Here is a 25,482-nt window from a genome sequence, read left to right as displayed (position 1 = left end):
GCTGTGCCTGGCTTCTCCACAGTTGACATCAACAGCAGGAATGGCAATGTAGTGTATAGAATAAATAATCCTCACTATTGTCATGTTTATAGAGGTTGCCTGAAAATATGTAGAGAAGACCAGTGAAGGATTTCTGTAGTTGTTCTTACACATGAAAGTAGGTAGCAGCTACAAATCAGTGAACTGTTGCCTTTGTGAGAAGAATTGGCAGGATCTTTCATGCAGTTGCTGGATGAAAATTTCTACTGCTTCTGCTTCTCAGAGACAGCCATATCTTTATGTCTGATTATCTTGCAAAAAAATGAGCAGTGAAATAATTATCCATGCTGATATTTACATTTTGTCTCTCTGCTTGAAAATTACCAGCTCACAGGAGGGAACAGAGGGAGTCTAGGACTCCTTTGGTGGGTTGAACCTTTAGAGAAGAAAATGCCTGCTATGCAGCTGGAGCACATAGGTGCTCCCAGCCAGGTGACCATTGATGCATAGTGGGTATAGGCTGTTCTGTTACTGATTCATCTAACTTTGCTGGGGTGATTCACTTTGCCTACGCTGGGAATCATGTGGTGGGTACCAGTGGTGCAGCTGCAGGCTAAAGCTCAGGAAAAAATGTGGGGAAAGGAAAGAGGCAAGACTTTTTCTAATGTGCAATCTAATTCTTTTTAGGGATGTGGCTATTTGACAGCACTGTGTGAAAGAGTTTTTCCTGCTGCAGAATTCAATGATAATAATGGTGCAGTAGAAATACTCAGTGCACCATCTACTCATGGTGTTGAAGCTGATGTTGTCATCTCAGAAATCACTGTCCAGAACGAAGATCAGACCAAGTGTATTTGGACAAATGAAATTCTTTTCCTCCTCATTTTTTTTTTTTTTCTCCTCTGCATCTTTTCTTGGTCTGCTGAGCCTGTTTCTTTCTTCCAGTGCATCTTCTTCAGCATTTTTTTTTTTGCACGTTAGTCTTATCAAACGCATTATGCTCTATGTCAATGTGCAAGAATCACCACGAAAAATTACAGATACTCTAGGACTAATTGCGACTAGGTGTTACACATATGCTTACAAAAATGTGCATCTAGAATTTCACATTTGTAGCAGAACTGCCCTATTCAGCATTTTTGGACAAAGAGATAATGCACATAGTGATGTCCTTGATTTTTTTTCATGTGGTTTCCCTGTTCATGCCACAATCTTGCTGCAAATTAAAGGTAGAATATTGCATAAATGTATATATGGATGTTTGTGCTTTCCTAATACATTTTTATTTTCTGCTATGCTACTGTCATTTTTGCATATTGAATATATTGTTTTTGTTCTTTCATTACGGATAGTTGTAGTAAAAGTGCTATTTGGAAATTTGATGTGTTTTCAGAGTTTTGTACTAATTTTGAACTCATATGCAGAAGTTGTCTAAGAATCTATATACTATTATATATGTTAAATTTAATAATCTTTAAATTATCATACCATCAGTTTTATCACCCAGAATGGCTCATGTGATGCACTACTGTAGAAGAACTATCTCATAAACTCATTTCCAAATACGATGATTTTTTTTCTTTTCTTTTGTAGCCTTAAGCTGTATATATTTAGTGACTTGTATATATTATCTCCTTTTCAGATCTTGGATTCTGAACTTGAAGCAATTCTTGATTATATGCTTCTTGAAAGTTGGAGAATATCTGCAATAAATTGGTATGTGTAATGGATACATTCATATTTTTTGTTGGATGATTTGGAGTATGTGTGAGTTTTGTTGACAGTTTAATGCTGAACTTCTTAAAAGCTCTTGATAAATCTCAGCTGCCATGAATGGGAGAATACGATGGATCTTTGGAGGCTGAATTTTCAATATAGTGGTATTTGTATGGCAGAAACTGGGAAGTGTTTGATGCTTACAGTTACTCAGGGAGAAACGTGGAGCCAAACTTACAAATTTAACTTCTAACTGAAGGAAAAAGTGAGTCTCTATGAGCAACTAACAAGTTCTGAACATAAAGCAAGTGAGTTGGAAGAAGTAGCTCTACTCTTGATCCTCCCGTACTTAAGATTGTGCTTTACCTGGCTTTTTGTGTGTGTTTCCTTTGATTTTCCTTGCAACTGCTTAAGGTAGTTAAGGTATGAATGTGAAGAAATGCTCGAAGAAAAAGTCTATAAAGGTAAAAAACTCGGGCATGCTGGAGTTCCTGAAAATTTTCTCAAGTATTTCAGTGAAGCTAGTATCTTACTTGGAACATTTACAGAAAATATTCAGGCAATTTCAGAAGTACATTCTTGCATATAACGAAGCAATTTTTAGGTGATTTCCTTTTTAAAACTCAGGCCACACTTTATGATGCTTGAAATGCTGCTAAACTTCTAGTAATGGAGAGGGGGAAACAAGAGAAGATGTAGAAGGTTTTATTCTTTCTAAAGAATTTACAAAACCAGACATTTTTTTCATCTCAGCTCTAAAGAGGAAAAGGGTTCTCAAATGTATGGATGTAACAACTGAACTGAATTTGATCTGTATGAGAAAATTTTAAGAGATTTATAATGGGGGAGAGGTTGAATTGTTCTTATAGAATAAAATTCATAATTAGATTTTTGTGTAGAGGACCCAAAAGATTGGTTTTCAAAAGAAGTTACATGTTCTCTAAGAAATGGAATGCAAAGTATTTTCACTGAGTGCTTCATCTGTAAGTCCCAAGATGCCTGACAGAAGCTGGAGAACCACTGTCTCCATTTTATGCATGGGGTCAGGGGTTTGCCTGGATCATTTAATGTATAATTGTCCTGCTACTGGATCTCCTGGATGTTCAGGCCTGTGTTGAGGCATGTTAGAGGATCCTATGTTTAATGATGTTTTCAACATGTGTGCAGAAGATCTTACCACTGTTTCTTTAATATTTCTCAAATCTAGTGATGTGCCTTTATTTATCTCTTTTTTCCTCTATGCCCTCTTTGTGATGCATTTGTCTCATTTGTTCTGCTTTGTTTTCTCTTTTGCTCCTTTATTTTGCTTTCCCATGGTTTTTGCTTTTTCCTCCTCTTTTTAATTCATTTTCAGTCTCTGGAGGTTGGCAGCAGTGGGATCTTACACAAGGAGGAGCTTAAGAAAAAATCATAGCAGAATGAGCTTCCTTTTTACTGCCTCTTACTGCCTCTCTAGAGAGTCTGCTGTAAAAGGAAACTTGCTGTCATTCTTGTAAATTTTCTTTTGCAGCCAGCTCTGCTGGGTGTCCCCTTTGTGCCCTGTGAACATCTGTGTTGCAGCTTATGCCTGAACCCAAGTGGAGAACAAATGTGTGAACTTGCTCCTTATTTTGAGCAGGAAGCTGAAACTATTAGTAGGGCAGGTGGCCTTGGTTCACCTGCGACTTCTAATCCCTGTCTGGGAGCGAAGCAGCCATCTCTCCTCTCCCCTCCCTCCACCGGTGCCCTTGTCCGTGGGGAAGCATGTTTCCCTGCTTTCCTCAAGGCACTGCCCGATGCCTGTCAGTTGTCAGCATTCATTTTCTCCCTCAAGTTTTCCCAAGACATCATGCGCAAGGAAGAAATCAGTAAGCACTGTATGACTTCTGTGGCATAGTTTACTTTCCGTTGCTCCTGGAAAACTTCTGCCTGTGTGCACACAGGCATTCAGGCACCACCCAATGACACCACCCTAATGAATAGGGAAGAAATCTGTAAGCCCTGAAGTATTCAAGCTCAGGAGATGTTGGGGCAGAAGAAAAGCCTCATTCCCAGGGCTGTGCACGGGATTCCAGTGACAATTTTTTCTGTGCAGCTTTTGGACACAGCATGAGACAGTTCACAGAACATGAATTGTGAACTTCAGACGGACTTACATTAGCCATTTTTTTTCTTTTTTTAAGTTAAAAAAGAAGCATCAGTGCTGTCCTGTTTGCAAGTGCTATCCCACTCGAGCGTGCTCAGCAACATTTGAGAAGCGTAGGTGATGAACTGCAATCTTTGTGACATATGTGTGCCTCGGAGAGAAAAGCTGAATCTGTTGTGTCAAGTTGGCTTCAGCTTATGCTCGCAGGGCTGTCGTGATGAGCCTGAAGGGTGTGAAAACTTTTCAAAGGTGGAGGATGAGGTATGATGGCAGAGAATGACTGTAACTGCTGCAGAAGGAAGCTGGAGAATGTGAGGTCAGTCTAAATCATCAGCCAGCTGGGAAAGGAGCACGGCTGATTTAGCAAGAGGGTGCACCAACGCAACAACTTTCCGCCGATATTTCAGTTGGAAAGACTTGGAAATAACAAATCTTCCTGTCAGATGCTAGCTGAAATGGCTACTGGGCAACTTTGTTTTCCTTCCCTTTCAGTTTCCTTTCCCTTTTGGCAGAAAGTTACATTAATTTTAGAGCTTTCCAACCAGGTTAGAAGTTGTTGACCCATTTCCTTCCAAAACTAACTGTCAAGGCAGTCCCAGTGCTCTGCAGATGTCTTTATGTGTGTGAATTCTGCACAGACAATGGTATCTCGTGTTCATTCATGTATGCGCTTTTTACGGAGGGAAGGATTGGTCTAGCTGATTGTGCGACTGGGAGTGCTAAACAGTGAAAAACTCTAAACAAAAAAATCTGGTCCTCTTTAAACGTTGGCGGACAGATATCTGTCTTCCATCTGTGGCAGCCTATGCAAAACAACAGAAGAGCTGCAAAGTTTGTGTTCTGAAACCTTGGAGAAATAACTGGCATGCCGACTTATTTTTTGACTACACACAAATCTGAAACATTAAACACGGGAACTAATGTTAAATTGTGGCAAACAGGCAAGAAGCCGGGAAGATCAGCCAGAAGACTTGTGTCCCATCCCTTCAGGTGGCAGGGCAAAGAGCATAGGAACCGTGGCCCTTTGGCACTGCTGCTCAGGCACTGCTGTCACTTAACAGGGGCAGTGGTCACCTACCAGGCTGTACCCTACCTCCCCTCGTTGTACTTATGTCCACTGGCTCCCAGGATGTCCCCTGCAGGTACCTGACCTTCCACCTGGGTCACCCATTCCTTGACCAGGTGTTGCACAGCCTCACGGCTGAAGGAAGGTGGCTGATAGTCTTGCAGGTGTGTATCACCCATGGGGATCCTCTGAAGGTCTGGGGTGACCTTGCTCCTCCCATTTGTTTTTCTAATTAGAAAGTTTGTGAGCTTCAGCGGACAGTGACAGATTTGAAGGACTGTTTCTTCAAACAGCTCTGTGCTCGAGTATTTGAGCAAGGGAGCACAGTTCAGAGGAGGGATGGGAATATGGATAAAACATCAGGCTGTAACCAGTGTGTTAAATCCAGGCATGCAGGGGGGAGAGTTAGGGCAGCATGGAGGCTGCTCCATCAAAAACCTGGGGTTGTATCAGCCCCCAGCCAGCCCTAGGCCAGAAGAGATACATACAGATGTTTTGTTCATTCTTGTTCTTACTTGAAGCTTCATTGCCTTCAGTGGGCTTTGGATCAGCTTCATGGAGCAGCTGGGAAACAAAGCAAGACTGCATCAGCCAGTATCCCTGGGCAGCAGCAATTTGGTTTGGTTAGAGAAGGTGTCAGCTTTTAGCAGATCCATGTTCATTTTTAATTTGCCCTGTGCTTCCCCATCTAGGCAGTGCCCTGTATTTAGTACTGTGTGTCTCTGCTACGTTGTACCTTCTATTTATCAAAGTTATGCAAAGAAGATCCACGTTAAAACACTTACCTTTTCTGAATTGCCTTGGCATTGCAACTGTTTGTCTCCCTTTGCAGCACTGGAAAATGTGTGTTTACAATAGGTGATTACAAGCACGACACTTTGGTACATGGGAATCTGGAAGCAAAATCGTCTTTGGATTCGCTGGAACAATTGGGGCTGAGTCACGTTGCTAAACATGCCATATGTTACCAAGTAACACGCAGTGTTATTAATTGAGGATGTCACTAACGTGTTACACAACTGTCAGACTTAAAAATTAAAGCAGTAGTAAGGAGCTTTGAAATTGTCTTGTTTCATCTGGGCTACCATTTATAATACCAGTATTTCTAAACACAGATTTTAATACCAAAAGCCAGAAAATGAAGGAAAATGAAGGCAAGTCTTTCTGCTTATATGGCTTAATGACTGGGTGTTCTGCTTAGGGTGTGAGCGCCCGCCTTATATTGCCCACCAAAGTGGCTGTCACCTATAGGAACTGCTTCTTTAGACCTCCATTACAGAGATGCTGCATGTCACTATGTGCCATGCAGGTGTGAAGACGGTAAATGTCCAAGTGAAAGATTTATTTTTTTTTTTTAATACGAACGCTCAAGAAACCAATGCAATGAAGTGGATACGATCTGCTATTGATTCTGTTACGCCTCTTTTACTGTGCTTGCTTGAGGAAAATGTTTCAGAATTCGGAGAGAGGCGCACACTCATGTGTCATGCTTTCTGTATGGATGCTCATCAGCATCCTGCTTTGGGTCCCTGTGTATCCCAGCGATGTGCATCGCTCTTCATTATGCAATGATTGGGTCTGTAATCGTACACATACATAAAGTGCGTGGTAGCCAAATGTAGCAACATAGGAGCTAAGTAACGTGGCTTTGTAAAGACAAGATACCCAGCACAGAGTATCATAAATTGATCCCAGGAGGACAGACCTAGAATATAAACTGTAGTGCTTTGAATATATGCATGTTATAATTGTATTAAACGCTTTGCAGCAATTTGTATTGTATTACAGCTGACAAAGTATTTTACCTCCTAGTAACTAACTAATGTAAATAGTGTTGATATTTTTCTTTTCCATATTTATAATTACATTAATTGCTTTGCTTATTAATAACAAACAGTTAAGTGTCAGCGCCCAAGCTGTAGCTGCCAGTAATCCACAAGTAATTTGTTTTCATATTCAAAATATGAATCTGAAGAGTAATTACCCTTTTTGCAAGCACATATCTTCACAGTGTACATTTTACATAGAAAAGCTCACTGTTTTACCTAAATGTTGTCATTTTCAATATCAAATCTAGTGCTAATAGAATGTGTTTTAGAAATGAAAAGAAACTTTGGGCTAAGAGGTCAGAAGGCATCCAATGAAAAATAAATGAATAGCTCACTCACATTAGCTAGGAATTGTGACTTGATTCCAAATAAAGCAAAACTTTGAGAAAGGTGTTTCCAGCCTGTGAAAACAGCCTTTTTTTTTCAGAAGCCAAGGCTGGAAGATCTTCATGCAGTGCAATTTTTGCTTTTCTAATGTGGTTTGGTTGGGCTAACAGTGTGTCAGTGGAAAGAAGCATTGTAGAGTTGACCAAATTTTTCAAACAGGAGCTATTTTTTTTGAAAGTTTCTAGAGAAATATTCTTTCTACATTGGTATGTAGGGGACTTGAGTTATTTTTGTTCTTAGAGACAAAGCAAATTGAGATCTTGACATAAAACTTGCTAAAACTTTAGTTAAAGAAAGATTTTTCCTCAGGTTTCTTGTTTTTTTTTTTTTTTTTTTTAAATTTCTTGTTTTCTTTGTAATTGTGATGCTTTATTATGTTGAACTCCTTGCTTGAGGCCAGCATTTAAAGCAGGTGATGATTTTGAAAGTTTGCAGACCATTGGTATTTGTCAGAGGTGCACAGTGAAGAGTAAGCTCGAGTTAATATTGCAGATGTATGCTGAACTATCTGGGGAAGAGCAAAGGTTGATTAAATTCACAAAATAAGGTGATTCATAGTTTTCTAAATATGTCACTCAACCTAAAATTAACTCAATTATTTACCAGTCACACACACGCTAATGAATCCTGACAATCTCAATCGACCTGCTGCGAAGAACTCCACTATCACCTAATAGTATTTCCTCTGCGTTTTCCCTAAAAGGAAAGAATGATTGTAGCATTTATCCCATGTAAAGCAAAAATGCTTGAGGATTTTATTATTTTTTTAATACTTGCCATTTCAGGGCACTAGTAAATTAATTACATTTAATTAATAAAGCTATAAGAGAGGCGCTTCATTTTTGTGAGAGTGTCTCCTAAAGTTTAATCCCCCAGAGATTTCATGTATGATAGTGATGGAAATGGCAGCTCCTAAATCAGCATCAATTATATTATTTAAGAAATAAATTTGAGGTTATTTTTCATGCAAAATGTGACAAAATTATAAAGCTTTAAGACACTTTTATGATAAATGTGATTTATTATTATTTTTATAGTTAGAATCACCTTATGAAGGCATTTTTAGGTGCGTGTTATCAGTAGCTATAAGAAATATGTAAGAAATTTGTAAATTAGCCAGAATCTTGAATGGGTTTATCTACATTCTTGCTAAATACTGAAATATATTATTTAAATAGCAATGAGGCTATCCTGCATTTATATTTGACTTATAGGTAAATCTCCAAAAGTCTGCCCTGGATTATGACATAGCATCTGTCTTTCCTTTTCTAAGGTTTTTCCCCCAAAGCTTTACAGAAACCTGGATGAAAATCAACATTGACCCATAAAAGAGACATCACTGTAGCATTGACATGGGTAGGGAAAAACAGCTGAAGAGATTTCGGGCCTAGGGTTATTTCTGTCAGGAAAATGGAGCTAGATAAAGATATATATATAATATTTAAAGCTGCTGGGCAATGGCAGGCTATTTGCAGACAGCTGCATGTTCAGCCTTTTTGGATGGAATGGTTAAGTGGCTAATTAAGTGGACAAGGCAGATCTCTGTATGCCCTTAGAGAGAAGTCTGCCGTGCCTCAGCTTCCCATGAAAATGTTGGCAGGGATGTTGGAGCTGCAACAATCTCATTGTGAGATGCAGTGCTGGTTATGATATGGGCTTGCTAGAACCCGTTTTACTGGATTTTACTCAGTCACTGACACCCACAGAGAAACATAAAAAGTTTTTTTTTTTTTTAAAAGCTGCAATTTTGAAAACTGAAATTAAGTCATCACATTCAATTGAATTTCCTTCCTGGTTGTTCCAAATTATTACTGCATTTGTTTAGAAGTATTTTTTTCTCTTTCTTTTCTTTTAATGATTTTCATGATTTTCTTATTTGATTTGTTCAGTGTCATCAGCTGTACTGACCGAACAGTTGTTTCCGTGGTGACAAATTGCAGTGTTACAAGCATCCTTGAATGAATCAGGTAAAAGAAACAGGTCAACTAAAAATGAAGAAAGTTTACTTACAAAAAATAAGCCAGAAATGTTGGGTAAAAATTTGGAGGAAAATGGCTTGGGAATCTAAAAATTATTGTAATGTAGTTGAGTCTTCCATACAGCCAGAGACATCAGTATGGCTACTAGGACCATGAAGCACAAAGGAATGTATCTCTCCACAACTGGTAACACCAAAGAGCTGGAGAACTCTTCAAATAGGTAGCTAGTTCCATAATACGACTGACTGAATGAAAAACAAAACAAAACACAAACAAAAACAAAAAAAATCCAAACCTCTTCTTACTCATCTTTTAAACTGATAATAAGTATTAAAGTTCATTGTGATTAAGGTCTTTCTCCTTAATAAATTCCATCTTAAAAGATTTTGAGTACTTGCCATATCACAGATTCAATTCTGATGCCATATTGGCAAGACCCAGGAGCTTGTCCACTGGAAATGATGGAGTTGCATCAGCCTTATATAAATGCAGGTGAAATCTGACTTTTGTTCAGTATATGTAGAAGAGAATGTAGGTCAAAATTTAGCAGGCCCCACATGGTACTGTTGTACGGTATGCTATATCGTCATGGAATTAGTTATTATTTGGGGTGCATGCTAATAAAGGCAAAAAGACCCTCCACGTATACAGCAACAAGAGTTAATTCCATTCCTGTCATGACAGCTTTCAGTGGGAATATTGTGCCTTGCCTTGGCTCAGACGTTATTTCCAATAAATATGGAAATAATGGCTCACAGTGCTGCAAACTGTTAGGAGATCTCATGGGAAATCTCATCAGATTATGTGATAGGTTTGAAATTAATCCATGTCCCCACTGCATTTACACAATATAAAATTGTCTCTCAGATGGCTTGTAAGGAAAGGTAAACACTACCATCCTAAATCAGCAAGGGGATGTGCTGCAATACATTCTCTTGGAAGAGACTACATTTCTTTGTATTGGTACAAGACATAGACAAAATGATTGTATAACTTTCTTACACTGCAAACAAACTGCTGTCTGGTTTGTAACCTCGGTATAGAAAATTATCATCTTTCTTGTGAATCTCCTTGCCTCTAGTTCAGCAGTCATTAATTTTTATGTTATTCTTTTGAAAATCTGAAAGGGAAAAAAATGTTGAGAACTTCTTGCTTCTAGTTTGGGTGTTGCCCATGTGGATCCATCCATCCATCCATCTGCCATACTTAGATTGCTCTTTGGTGGAGACTTCCTTACAGCAGTGCTGTAGGCTCTTCATAGACTGTTCAGGTGTGCAGAACTGTGTCATGTTAGGCCAAAAACTGTCTTCCTACTGTCTTTCCACAAGGTGCAGGAGGTTATTGCCCATGCAAGTATGTATACTTCACTGTGCTTGTAAGTAGTGTCTATTTAAAGAAACTCTTCAGCCTATGGGTTGAGTTTCTTAAATCCTGAATGTTCTGGAGGGCATAAACTAAAAGCTCAATTATGAATCCTTACAAGATTTTAAACATGCAGGACAGATGTTCACTGGTCAAGAAGTCTTAAAAGGACTGGAAGAGAAATGATCCTCCTTAGTGACCCGTTCTACCCTAAAGCTTGAATACCAACACTAGGCAATTTTGGAGGTCCAAGACAAAAGGGATGTTAGCACAGTGTGAAATGCCATATGAGATGTGCAAGGGCTGCTAACCTGGACTGGAAAAGTGACTTTTTACTTTTTTTTTTTTTTTTTTTTTTGTGAATGTGGAAAGAAAACAGTGGAGACTATATTTCTGCAGCTTCTCTTTCCTCTCATTGATTTAATTTATTTTGTATCTGGTTTCCATATTTACCTCATGGAATTCTGTGAAACTTCCTTCTCATTGTAAAATCATTCATTTCTCAAAAAGAAATTTCTTTGCTCTTCATCCTCAAAGATTCAACAAAAACAGTGAAGAAACTCTAGGATTCTTTCGGATGGCTTTTTCCTTCCCCCGTAGACTGTCTACAAACCATGTTCTAGTTCTTCTTCCTTGTTGTCTGTGCTTGCCTTTACTCTTAAGAGTTAAGAGCCTCTTCCTTCCAATAACCACTACTTGTTGCAGGCAAAGGATTGATATGCAATCCCCTTTCTACCTTTCTGCCAATTTGGAAGGTTCACACAAGCATTTGGTACAAACAGTGGTTTTGATTTCCTATAAACTGTAGTTCTACTTAGAGCTTCTTTTTTTCCTCTCCATTTTGATAGACTGTTCTATCAGTGTATCAGCAGTCACATCTAACACTAGTGTTAAAATGCACTAGATACATGGCTCCCTTTAATTAATCACATAGAAAAGAAAACGAGAGAAAACCCACATAATCATTAATTTCTTCTCATACTACTGCTTCCTGGATTCCAATCGCCTTTATCAGCTTTTAAAAAACATCTGTGAGTGCAATTTAGAATCTCGTACATTCTATCTGATGGGTACAAATGCAACCACCTTCTTTCTACTTCTTTTTATTCATGGTAGATGGATTTTATATGTCATTTGTAATTGTATTTTTTCCCTCATGTGGAGTGAGGGAAGGGAAAGCTCTATTTAGCTCTTTATTCTTGTTTACTTTGTTGAGCCAAAGCAGTTTGAATGAGGCATGTGCCTTCCAAAGAGCCACAGTCTAAATTCTGATCAATTAATGACCAAGATTAATCACCAGGAAGAAATTATTCACTGTAAGGGTAGTGAGGCACTGGCACAGGTTGCCTAGAGAAGCTCTGGATGCCCCATCCCTGGAGGTGTTCAAGGCCAGGCTGGATGGGGCCTTGGCCAACCTGATCTAGTGGGTGACATCCCTGCCCATGGCAGGGAGTAGGAACTAGATAATCCTTAAGGTCCCTTCCAACTCAAACCATTCTATGATTCTATTATAAGATGACCAAAAAGAAAGCATAGATTAGTGATACAGCTGCTGCTGACAGCACATATACTGCACGGTGAGGTTGCAGCAGGGGCATCTGAAGAACCATTATTTCTGGTAATGATAAGTATCCAGTATTATCACTGATGAATACCATTATTACTGGTATGAGATGAAAATAAACCAGGTTGTATCAGAATCAAGACTGGCTTTGTAAGTGGCAGTCGAGGGAAAAACAATTCTTATTACTTATCAGATGAACTGGTTTTCAACTGAATTGTTTAGGCTTTTTTAACCTTATATACTGAGAAATTAATAATTTAAGTACATCTCTTCATGCTTTCTGAAGCTTCGAAAAATACAAACCTGAACAGCGTATGGTACTTAAAACTGTGTTTAGCATAGAGGTATTTATCTATTTGTCATGTGGAAGAAAAATTAATAATGTTCTTTGTGCATCAAAACTCCTATGCTGAATGTTTTCAGAAATTTCATTATGTAGAAGTCTTATAGAAGCTGTGCTGTTCAAAACATTTTTGTTTTCATGTACTATAATGTGTATTTGTTCAAACAAAGAAATGCTTATCTGTTGAAAAGATAGCAGTGATAAATTACTTTAGCTTTCGTGCTTACCTACTGTTTTCCATTTGGCATTAAATTTCTGGTTGAATCCAAGAGGTAAATAGATCTGGATTCAAAAAGTTGCCTTGATGCCTTTTTCAGCCAACCCCTGTGACCTGTTGATAAAAAGGAAATTTAGTCATCTAAAGGACCATCCTTCTTATACAGTTTAAACTCCACTAGATACTGAAAAGGTTGCAATTTTTACCATTGTCTTTGAACTGTATTAATTTTCAGAGGATGTGCAGGACCTCTACCTTTAGAGAAACAACACAGCACTTAGGATATCAACAGTGTAACTATCTGTTGAATCTAAACAGCATGCAAATTGTACTTCCCGTACTCATCCTATCTCATTATGGGTAATGCTATATATGCTCTGTTAATCCTTTTGAAAAAATTATTGACTCCTGAATAACTTTCTTTTACTACAATAACTCATACCTTCATGTGTTTGCATGTTGATTTTTTTTTTTTCTGTTGTTGACTTTTAAGTTCAAGGGCCTGTTTTATTCCTCATCAGAAAACAGATTTCTCTCTGTGCTTAAAATGAAGTATTCCGGGCTTGTGTGTTCCATGTTAATGGAGATTCATCAGACTCTCCTGCTTTCTCCTCACTGAATAAATGATGCTTATGCAATGTGCAGGATGGGAGCATACATAAACAGAAGAGTAACAAAACAGTTTAAAAAATAAAAGTCAACATTAGCAGTTAGCAGTATTAGCATATATGAATGTGTAAGAAAAAGTAATTAAGAATTCTTCTCTTGCTTGCCAATCTTTACCATGCATCAGTTGGTAGAATAATTATTTACAAAAAAAAGCAACATTGGCCTTCAGAAAGAAGATGCTATATATTCTGGCTGTGTCTTGAGGCCTGTATCTTCATCTTTATTTTATCTGGTCCATCTTGGCTGCCCAGTGAAGGATTGTAGACATCTGATTGTGAAGGAGATGAAGGAGCTAGCAGTACTTTAGCAGAAGTATTTGTTGTCTCGGGAAGAATAAATATGTGCACTTGACCAAACGCTTAACATCAGCATGTGTTTGTTTCTCTCTGATGAGTGTGAAAGGACTCCTCAGCAATCTGGACAGTGATATTTTATCTGACGAACAAAACCCAGCATGTCCAGAGAATCCTGCCTGCTATTTTTTTTTATAAGTCAAAATCTCTGCAGAACAATTTTGTGTTACAATTTCTGTCACTGCTCTTTACTTCTGATGCCTTCTGATATGAATTGTAACTTTTGACTTCCATTCAAAGCATTAGGAGTCCTGTTTTTTGTGTATAAGTGCACACTGGTCTACTGACCAAAGCACAGAGTTCAAATGTTTGGGCAGTTGTTGCTACCACCAGCTCATGCTGTGACTTTCCTCTGGATGATGATGGTATTGGCCTGTGCTTCTCATTTTCCCCTCCCTTAAATGAGAGCACTGATAATGATGATTGCTTATTTTTTAATGTTCTATGCTATATAAGCTGAGATACAGGACATCTTCTTAAGTACGGTAAAATTCTTCTTAGCTCAATAAACTACTCATTTTCAGAATTGTTATTAATATCATTACTATTATTATTTCTGGTTCCGTGCACTCCTAAAGGTTTTTTTGTTTGTTTGTTTTTGGTTTTTTTTCCTAGTGTAAAGTCCTACCCGGAACAGTGTACCTTACTTAGAGTAATGAAAGTCAAGGACATTGAGTACCTTGCAAGGCTGGCTCTACAACAAAGACAGTATTACGGTTACTTCAGTTCTGTCAGAATTCAATCCCTGCCTGTGTAGAAGAGGTGCTGACAAAATGATTTTGAAAATGCCACTTCACATTAAAAGTAGCAGGAGAAAATTGTCCCCAGGATGGTATTATCTGTGTGTAGCAAGTAGTTTAGCAAGAAGCTCTTCCAGATATACTTCTAGTCTTTTGAAGAAATCTGCATTTTGGAGTACATTAGCCTGCAGAAGGGAAGAAGCAGGAACGGTCTTAATAGATTTTTCCATTTAAACACAAACGTTTTCTCCTAACTCTAACTAAGAATAGAGGTAGTTCTTTTTTGGCAAGCAAATGGCTGTTAAGGGCACTTTGCTGGACGTGTTTGTGCTATTCTGTAATCTTGCTGTCCATTTATTGGTGGCCTGCACAAATGGGCACAATCCCCAGAAAAATAACAGCAGACATAAGTTAATTAAACAAAAGAACCACAGCTGTGTGTTGGTGGATGAGTAGAGTGAGCAGCTCACCTCCTGCTGACATTGTGCTTGACTTTCTGTGTGAATTATTTCTGAACCCTATAGTCTTTAGGTGGGGGCAGGTGGTAGGTAGGAATAGGGGGATTTTGCCAGGAAATACCCACCCAGTTAACAGAGACAGGCTGCTATGATTCTGTTTTCCTGAAGGAAAAAAAATATATTTGATTTTATTGATAGCGTTTAGACTGGTAATTTGAACTCTGAGCAGAGCAGGCAAGCTATATTTTGTGGAGTCTAAGAGCGTTCTCTTTCTGGAAAATCTTTCTGAAATTATCACATGGTGAGTAGAATTTGATCCATTCTATAGATAAAAGAGGCTGCTGTTTACAAATATTATGATGAAGCATAGACATTGTCATGTCTAGATGGTATGATAGATTTCATTATATCCTGAATGTAATCCAAGCCTGTTAGAGACAAGTAAATAACCTCAGACTTCTTTCTTTTTTCTTATTTTTTTTTCTGCCTGCCTCTCCTTTTCTTCTTTCCTTCATACAGCCTGAATTTTAACAATGGGTTTTTACAGAAGTCTTCGGTGACCCTTCACACGTAGCACTGCTCTGTGTGAAATTTTATTACAATGAAATCATCAGGGGAAAACAAGAAATCAATCCAGCCAGATAGTTATTACCGTGTTTTAGAAAGGTAAAAACCTTTGGAGAATAAAGTTGCAGTGGATTGATAATGTGTCACAACAGAGCTGTCTTTTCCCTGTGCCAGTCCTTTTCTAAGATGGTCATGAAGAGATGAAATACTCTGGCACCAGGCTCTTGCCCTCCTCTCCCCACGCCTCTAATAGTAGTACGATGTTTACTGTTGTTAGTAGCCACCTGCTTCCCTTCAAATCCTCCTCATGCAAAACACAGCCATTTCAGAACAGTCATTATACGTTTGGAAACGGCAAAGCAATTCTCCAAGTCCCACTGATTATGTTGTATAGCAACCCTACTGTATGCTGTTTCTGCTGCTTGGAAGGCTGGTAGCTGCTTGGCAAGCTAAAGAAGAAGCTTCTTTCCAATAACTGTGTTTTTCTTTTATCCCAGAGTGTGGTATTATTTTTCTAGTGGTATGATTAGAAAAGAAAATATATACAAAGCTAAAGAAATATTCCAACATATTTATAATATAATATTATGATGGGCATTAAATAAAGTCATTCAAGTGCCTGAGTTCATTCAAATATATTTTTGGCTTTTTAAAAGAAATAATTTTTGCACAGAAAGTCTTGCCTGAATAGCAATTATTTGATTAAAAGAATACTGGCCCAGGTCTTGCGCTTGGCTTTCTATAAGCTTAAGCATGCAATCATTTTTTATTGCCATTGTTGAACGCAGATGGATTTAAATAGGGGTTCTCCCACATAGGTTCTTTAATGATACATTTAAGGAAGAGAGTGCCAGTGGATTGAAATGAAATCCAGAACCCACAGCTCCAGAAGAGTGTAGGATGGGGTCTGAAAGGAGCCCTGGTGCCGTTGGGAATGGCAGGAGCAGCATTACACAGCAAGGAGACCAGAGCTGGAGTATTCGTGAGGATGGAAAAATATCATTCTTTCTTCTGAGAGCCCTTTGTTTTGGTTGGATATGGGCCCTGTTCTCTCTTAACCTATTGCTGCCTGTAACAATGCTTCTAAATGCAATTGGCACCCATTCCATCTGCCTGCATTCATTTATAGAAAGCAAACAGGGTTTCCAGGGTTCCTCAGACCCACCCTACCTAAGAAACAATTTCTTCAATGTGAGGAGAATAAAAAAATAAATAAAAATAATAACAACGACAAGAAAACATATGAAATTCATGCTAAAATCTTTGTAGAACTTCAAACAACCTGCATTCTGTCTATTGTAATCTGAAGTAATGAACTGGAAAAATATACTACATTTCTGCAGATCTTGACAAGGAGTAGATAACTGCCAGAGGTTGAGCTTCTGGAACTCTGGGCAAAGTTTCATGCTGCTGGAAATAGTTTTGTTTTGCAAAGTGAATAGTAGCTGATTGTTAAAGCATGGTCTGTGCTGATGGCAGGAGTATAGAAAATGGCTAAGACTCTCAAATTAAGTATAGTTTAAAATATGTTTTAAAGGGCAAGAATCCTATGTGCAAAAGCACAAGTGCTGTGAAACTTCTTTTGCCAAGAATGTAACAAGCAGGGACTCGACAGATAAAGAACAAGCAACAAACAAACCCAGCTTTTCCGGAGGTGATGGAAATGTTCTCAGAGCAATGATGCAAGCCCTTGGTGATTCTGGGTGTGTCACCTACATCTTTCCCTTCCAAAGAAGTCCAGAAATACTTGGTGTGTCCTCATAGTCTGGAGTGACTTGGCAGGAGATGTCACCGAATGTTTATTTGAAATGTAGTTCCAGGGAAGTATGAGACATACAATCTCAAGATTACAAGAAGATCTGAAAATAAAAAAGCAGAAGTACAATTATTTACCTTAAGGCATCTGTATTTTTTTCAGGTTCAGAGAAAACCGATGTGTTTCTTGTCTACTGCTGCTGGAAATTTTGCAGGGTTTATGTAGAAAGTATTATATTTATCAGCAGATAAATATCTTTAAATGGTGCCTAAAGGCCAGCAGACTTTTTAACAGCATTTTAGAGAGCCACCTCAATGATCTGCTCCTGTTAATGTGACTGATATATTCTGAGAAGATCCTACTGTAACTCTCTCTGTTATTAGAGTTCTGGCAAATATAGGTACTGGGTCACTACTGTATTCTGCATGTGCTAAAAAGATGTTGCAATGTTTTAGGTCTGAAAAAGAAATGTGTGAATTATTATTATTATTATTTTTTTCTCGGTAGCATTGTAGAAAAGAAGGTAGATTGTGTGGATCAGAGGAAGAAATCATCATTTCAAGTTTATTCCTTGTGGTTGGAGCTTTGAGGTGGAATGAACAGACATGAGTAAACTCAGTTCTCCAGGAGCATGTCTGTAGATACTGTAAAAGGACATGTTCTTTTTGTTCTACTTTCAAAAACACACGAATATGTCCAGAGTTAAAATCTCCTTTATTGTAATAAACATATATTTCAGAAAAAAAGTAAAGTAAAAATGCAATGGACCATGCATGGCTGTTGCCAATGGACTCTTCCAGAGACAGGAAAAAATATTAAAGAGAAACTAGCATCAAGTAGTAGAACATCTGTAGGAATTTCACCACCATGGGTCTGCATAAAATCAATACGCTTAAGTAATTCAGCTTCAGATGTTCGGGGTTTTATCGAGTCCATTCACTTTGTAGATCTTCTGGGTTAGTATAAACTGTTTCTGTTACACACCTTGCAGGAACCCAGGAGGTTCAACATCCCTGGAGAAGATGTTGAACAAAGATAGTTTCCAGTAGAGAATCCCTGCTGCTCATTTGTTTTGAACATCAAGCAAAAAAAGACTTGGTCATCATTAGATTTCCCATGTTCAGAGTATTAAACAAGGTTAAAACGTGAGTTATTTTTTCATCCAGATGATGTGACTCAGTGGGAGATGTGTGTGTCTATTTCAGGACACAATCTGACCTAAATTCACATCTCGGTCAGGTTTGCATCCTGACTTCTTATTTTTGGGAACTAGAAATTATCTCTGTACCATGGTCTGAATAAAAATTGCTGACAAATCAGTGCTAGGGATTTGTATTTAAGTTCACCATGTTTCTTAGCTGATCTGTTTTGTTTGTACATGGCTGTAAGTGGGTTCCCCAGTGATGATTGGTGTCTCAGGAATTTGAGGCTGTTTGTGGAAGGACTTATTATCTAAAGGGAGCAAGTGCTAGGGACAGGAATGGAGAGGCTGGACTTTATCTTTGTAGACAGTGAAGGAGGGAATCATTTTGCAAATAACTTTCAGATGCAGCAGTTGTTTCATCTTCATTGTCATCATTCTTTGCGTGAAGATTAGCAGAAAGGGGAGGAGGGGTGAAAGGTCCCTAAAAGGGAAAAAGAAACCGAGGAAAAAGGTAGAAGAATATAAAATGGAGAGAAGTAAAGAGGAGGTGGAAGAAGTCTGCCAAGGGATGGAGAAAAAGGCTGGAGTAAATATGGTAAAGCCCCTGTCAGGCACTGTGTTAGTCTTCCTCGCACTTAAAGGGGAGCTTGCTCCATACTAGCAATTACATCTAGCTTGTTAGGGGAGCTCTGGGTAGCAATGAAGATGTAATGGCATAGACTCCAGCCTGGCCGATCAGGGATCCTAAAAATGTATTTTGGATGCTGTCACACTGCTATTTGTTTTAAGAATGGTTACCAGCTAGGAAAGATGAATTAAGGTAGCAGCAATGTCTCCAGTCTGCAAGCATACCTTTGTTGCTTTCTTCCTTTCCCTCTTTCCTCTCCCTCACCCAAAGGCTTTTTCTCCTTGTTTTTTCCTACTAGATAAGGGTCCCTGACCAAATACGTAGCAAGCAAGACTTGCTGAAGCAAATTCTTGACCTGACTTCAATCCAGCTTCAAATTTGTGTATGAAAATGTAATAGGGTAATTTATCACCTTTATTCAGGTAAACAGATAACATTTCGGGCAGCTAACAACCTTCATTTGTATGCAGGAAGTTAGAGGGAAGTTAGGCTCTTAGATAGCAGGGCCTTTCCCTGCCTGATGAGGATTACTCAGAAGGGAATAATCATCACTCACAGTTTTCCACCGTCAACTTTACCTGATAATGGCAGGTAAATCATAGAGCAGAGCATGGTGCTGTCCTCTATCTTTGATACTTGTAAATGTAGCAGTTCTTCAGCAAGCACCCAGTTAACCCATACAGGACTTTCTTTCAGTACAGCTTTTAAAATTAAATAAGGAGTTTGAAATAACCATGCTCTATATAAGAGCAAACAATAAAGCACATGTGAAGGAAGCTTCATTAAGATCGCTTGACCTATAAGCAAAATGAAAAGGAGGACAAGACAGGCTTTCCCAGTGATTTACTTTCTATGCCCATGAATCATGTTTTCTTCCTCTGTTATTGTGATTGCATTTTTTTTTCCTCAGCACTGCTTGCCCTATCATTATGGGTAGAAAAAGTAAAGGGATTGTGATATTTTCTCAGCAGTGATGAAAGGAACAGGACATTTCAAGGACATGCTATAAAAGTTGTTAGGACTGCAAGATGCTGTAGCTTCGTCAAGAGGAAACTACAGTGTATGGTCTGTACTGAATTAAGCAACATGCTGAAGGATGCTAGCTATACCATAAGTGATACCGATCTTGCACATTTACTTTTAAACTTATCAATTTTATTAACGCTACTGTTTTCTTCACCATTTGTGGGTGCGTAGACTTTTAAGGCTGTAAGCCCCATGAGAAGGAGCTCTGGGCAGTTCACATTGCTGAAGAACCTGGCAAAAGACACTGTTTAAATATTTACCAACAACAACAGAGGGTTGTTTGAAAAATAACTGTGTGTTTCTGTGTGTTGTCTTCAAGGGGCTTACTGGAAAAAAAAAAAAACAGAAATGAGGGAACAAAAATTTGAAAATTGTAAAGAGCTTTCAAAATGCTAAGGAGCATTTTAAGGAGTATATTAAGGAGTAGTTTAAGGAGTTTATTTTAATATGAATTGATGTGGGTTGGCTTTTTCCATATTTTTGGTAGAGAGGAAGGGAAAAGAAAGCAGGAGGGGCCACAGTCGACTAGAAGCCTTGGGAATGTAAACCACAAAATAAGAACAGCAGATGAGAAACAGTGGCTTCTGACTTCCTTCATATGAGCAGAAATACATCAACTTAATAACATTATTTATAACTCCTCTTTTGGGGACATGGAAGAAAAGAGCATGGAAGTAATTATTACTAGTGAAAAAAAAAATCCACAGGACGACATTTGTCCTTGGTAAAACGTTTCTCCATATTGCTTTGTGGTTTCTATTTATCCAGACAAATTATTCCCAAGACATAAAGCAGCACTTCTGACATCATGTGAGATTACTGTGCAAGACTATAATACGGATGTGGCTTTGTCATGAAAGAGGAGTGTTCCTCTGGCCATGCAGCAGAGCTGTTTGCTGGCCAAAGGGAAGGATGTTGTTTCCTCACGATATTCCAAACTTCAAGCTGTAGCTCCCTTCAAAAATAATAACGATTAGGAAATTTAATCCAATTATACTAGCAGGTTGGAGAATCGCTGGGCTTTCACTGTGTGAAATATTAGTTGAGCTATGCAGTTCTGAATAACTATAGAGGATTTAATTATGACAGTTACTGGTGTTTTTCAGAACATCAAAGACCTAGCTAGCAGATTATGCAGCAGATGTATTACATGAAGTAGAAGTTGATGACGATTTTCTGGATATTTGTTTTGTGTACCAAATAAGAACATAATTATTGAATAGGCTATATTACAGTTGATACAGCTTTTTATTTTTCTTTTTTATTTTCTTTTTTATTTTTCCCAGTAGTTACATTTATCTGGTAGAAGATAAATTTGCCCTTAACAGAAACTGTGGAAAAGGAGCATTGGCCTCTAATTAGCTCAGTACACTGAACATCGTACTAGCAAGCATGTAGTTTGCTATGCACCAAAGCTAAAGATAGGTTGGTTTGTCTTAAAGTTAATGTTTTCTAACTCATGCAACCTCAGTAGTATTTTTCTTCTAAAAGAGTTTAGTCAGTAAGTGTAGTACAAATCTTCTCAAGCTCTGCAGAAATGGCAGGAGCCATAGGCTGTTATCAGCAGAGTAAACACAGGTCATTCACAGGTGGGCTGAAGGATCTTCTTTTCCATTTTGTTGTCAAAATATCCACAGGCAGCAAGAAGGCAATCTAATTTTTGTGGGGCTGTTTTATTAACTGGAAGAAGCTTGTGAAATTTTTACATATGAGCTGTCCTGTGAGGTCTCAGCATTTCCAAAGAGAGCAGCCACAGTGAATCAAGTTTGTGAGAGGTCTAAGCAGACATTATAGTACTCTTGCCACACATACCGTGTCTGCTGCTTTTCCACAGTGTGCAAACGGTCAGTGTTATAAACACCGATCTCATCCTGAACTGGATAAACTCCTGTGCTGGAGTGTGGACGCGGTAGACCAACAAAATGATGACAGTGCAGTTGTTTTGTGCCTCTGCCACATGCCAGCCTTTCTTCTGCTGTGAAAGGAGGAAACCCCACTGATATTGGTGGGATCACTCCAGTTTTTACCAGCAGCAGTGTTAGACCTCTGGCATTTGAGTGCAACACAACTTGAGGAGACTTGGGGCTGTCATAGTTCCCAGAGAGTCTCCAGCTGAGGGGAGTCTTGTTTATGATGTCCCAAGGAAAAAAGAAAAAAATACAAAAACAAAAGGCATGATCTGAGAGAAAAAGCTTGCTATGTTCAGAGCAGTGTATTTCCTAATGATAGCACTGTGTATGGTAACAGATATTCCTTCTGTTATCTGCCACAGATAGCTTAGATTAAAAGTAGTATATGAGTGTGAAAACATCCCTTTTTATGGTAGCAGTGTTGGAAGAATTTCTTCTGGGAAGAGTGCTGAACTTGTAGATATTTGCTGGGGTCCTTCTGGCCTAGCAGGCCTTTTCCAATTCTGTAAAGCTGACAACAGTTAAGGGAAAAGATGAACAGCCTTTGCTGGGACATGACATCAATTGTCTGAGAAGTGGAAGCGGGTCATTCTAGACATAAAATTTAATGGAAACATGTTTTATCAACATCAAGACATTTGAGGACCCATCTGCTGAGGGTGTGTCCACTTCTTCTGCCATGACATCTGTTTAGAGGCAGGAGTAAAATTCCCCTCGTGAATCACGCCAGCGCTGCAGAGCTGGGAAAATGCTGTTCCTTCTCTTTCTCTCGTTATGTTTGGTGTCTCACCCTTGAATGGGAAGTACAGGAGTTTAGTAAGGGTCTCCATGGGAAAGAAGGTCTTAAAAAACGTTGGGAGGAAACAACTGGTAAATTCTCATATCATAGATGCTGAGAAATTTATCTCTCATTGTGGTACTATTAAAGTAGCTGAAAACTGCTTATTTTCTAAAACACAATAGAAGAGATTTTTGTGAGGAATCCTTTCCAAAAGGGAATAATGAATAAAAAAAAGAGGAAGGCAAAACGAGGGATTTTGTTTCTGAATCATAGATACAGTGCATTACACAGATTGAATGGAAAAACTGTTATTTAAAAATGATGTTCAAAATATGATAGTTGGGGCTAGTTCATTTTCTCTTCTACTTGGGTTTGAACATTTCATGTCCCTTGGAAATTAGATATTGAAACTAATGTTCCCAGTAATAATGCATTAAGCTGGAAAGTGCTGGATCTCAAGCATATTAAGCAGTAAATACTCTGCATTTTTATTGTTGCCACATACCTTTTGATAGTCAGTCCCATAATGATACAATATTATGCCTAGAACTGATGTGTTTATTTTTCTAAAAAGATGAATAGGCAGATGTTGACCCTGGCTGTCAGATAGAAGGGAAGATTTCCAAAGTATTAAATGTGATATTGAACTTGCTGCATTAAATGGTCTATCTTTATTTTGGCTAGGTTTTTTATCTGCTAATTGTGATCTGTAAGTCCAGTTACAAATATATTTTTAAAATGCTGTCAGAAAATCAAATTCTCTATTTACATTCATATTGGACAGAGAATCAGCTCAGTGTCTTGTCTTATCATGACATCCTGAGCACTTCAAATTGCTTTTACATCTGTGCATTTTGAGGTGAATACTACTGTAAAATCCAGATCACTTTAGCTGCACTAAAGCTGAAACACAGTCTTGGAGGTTTTTGGTAATATATATAACCTCTGAGTTACAAAAATCACTTTCCTGAAGGCAGGCTTTCTTAGCATGGGCACAGTCTTACAGGAAGATATCGAACTGTTCTTTTTTATAGAGTGGAGCTGTCTCTGTCTCACACTTTGCAGCTCAGATAATGGGCAGATGAAGCACAAGACTACTGCTGAGGGCATAAGCATATCCTTAAAGGGATCTATTTTGTGGAATTAGAGAAAATAGAGTCTGTTTGGAATAATCTAACTAAACTATCAAATATTCAAGTTACATTTATTTTCAGTCGACTGTGGAGGTAAGGAGATTAGTGCTTGCCTACAGAGGAATCACATTCTTCCTTTCAAGTTGTTACAGTATGTACAGTTGAGTAGGCATATCTGTACAGCTGAAATGAGAGAACTGTCTCTCGTTTGTTTTCTCCAGCCAAGCATAGATCTCTAATTTTAAGGGCATTCTACTCTTGATTTAGATTTGTTTATTTTAGTTTTACAGGCCCCATTTTAAATCCATTTTAATGAGCTGTTTATGCAGGGATAGTATTTTTAATATATGTTTAGGTTCTGTGCAATGCTAAGTCAGGCAATGATGCATGGAGAGGGCATGAATTAATAATATGGCAAAGGCAACTGAAATATCTATCTCCGATACACCAGCCAAACAAGGTTTTGACGTGGGTGCTTGTCTGACAGTTTGCTTTCCCTTGCCTGAGTCTGACAGCCCTAGCTGCTGTTCTTCCCCTCAGGGGTGGCTGATTTTGCCAACATCGCTGCATCCTGGAGCTAGTTAGGACTCCCAGCCTGGTTCATGAATGGTCTCGATGACACTGTGGCTGCGAGTGTGGGATGAACATCAGGGAGCGGAGGAGTGCCAGGAACCAGCATTTCAACCCGTATGCCGTCTGCAGGACAGGCTTTCTGCACTTAGCTCACTCTGTATGGGTGAAGTGAAGTAGAATAGTAGTAAGACTCAAGCCAGCATGTCTAATTAGCACAGTAATCAGCTTCACTCAAGGCCGTAGTTGGCCAGCTTGAGAACCTCTGCAAGTATTTGAGAAGTGTTGCTAGCAAACTTCCCAGACGCAGCTCTGATAGGGAGCACGGCGTGTGGATATTAGCTGGGCAGACTTTTCGGCTGCTTGGTTTGCCTGCAGCTTTTCCAAATACAGCAGATCTGCATGGGCCAGTTCAGCAGCCTGACCCAGAACACAGGGTATGACAAGGCCTTTTTGATGGCCTTTTTGTGTGCCTGCTTCCTGACCACTCAGAAGGAGTTTCATAATGTCTCCAGACATATCTTGAATATAATAACAAGAATAATTAAGACTCAAATACCAATTTGGTGCTCTGACCATCTGGGATCCAGGCTGAGAGATGAGATACAGTACAGACCCTAAAGCTATTAGTAAGGTAAGCTTTCTTACTCCTTTTTGTAATTAATTTAAATGGTTCTTAAATGATTTTTTAAATGAGTTCATGCTCACAACAGCTTTGAAAGTCTGTGTCTTTCCAGTGGGATCTGACTGCTGTTTCTATTGCTGTGTCTTGGTCTGGTTTGCAGCTGGAAGAACTGAACCTCCATATCAGCTGAGTGAAACCTCAGCACAGTGGTAAAGGAAAGCAAACAGAAATAGTCGGAAGCTTTTCTGAACACCATTTAGAGAATCCCTGTTCTAATATATGGACCTCAGAGAGAAAAATAAAATAAAATAGACAGGTAGGAAGAGGGTATTACATGTGTTTTATTAGCGTAAATGTGATGGCTAAGGTACTTGCTTGTAAAGAGGCTGCTGAGCATGAAGAAGTGTATGAAGAAGTTAAAGCTGATGAAAGTGTAATCCACAGTAGTGTTTCGTGGAATGTCACATTTTAATAGGGTTTTCTTTTCACCCAGTAGAATATCTCAGAAAGGTTTTTTACCTACTAAGGCAGGAGAATACATAAGGGAAGAACTGA

At 38.6% G+C, this 25,482-nt stretch overlaps 1 protein-coding gene across 9 annotated transcripts in view; it reads left to right on the top strand.

The window, feature by feature from the left end:
• The window catches only part of ENOX1 (ecto-NOX disulfide-thiol exchanger 1), a 365,091-nt gene that overhangs the window by 71,565 nt on the left and 268,044 nt on the right, over positions 1–25,482 (top strand). For 7 of the 9 annotated variants that reach the window (XM_083811361.1, XM_083811360.1, XM_083811368.1 and 4 more), the window contains exon 2: positions 1,622–1,695. The gene's annotated coding sequence lies outside the window, so the exon portion shown is untranslated. Of the gene's footprint in view, positions 1–1,621; positions 1,696–8,375; positions 8,459–8,991; positions 9,070–25,482 lie in introns of all 9 variants that reach the window. The other 2 variants (XM_083811369.1, XM_083811370.1) reach the window with 2 other exon arrangements.

Source organism: Anser anser, assembly GCF_964211835.1.
Source record: "Anser anser genome assembly, chromosome: 1".
NCBI lineage: Eukaryota > Metazoa > Chordata > Aves > Anseriformes > Anatidae > Anser > Anser anser.
Note: the sequence above shows the minus strand (reverse complement) of the source record. Positions and strands in the feature narration are given on the sequence as shown.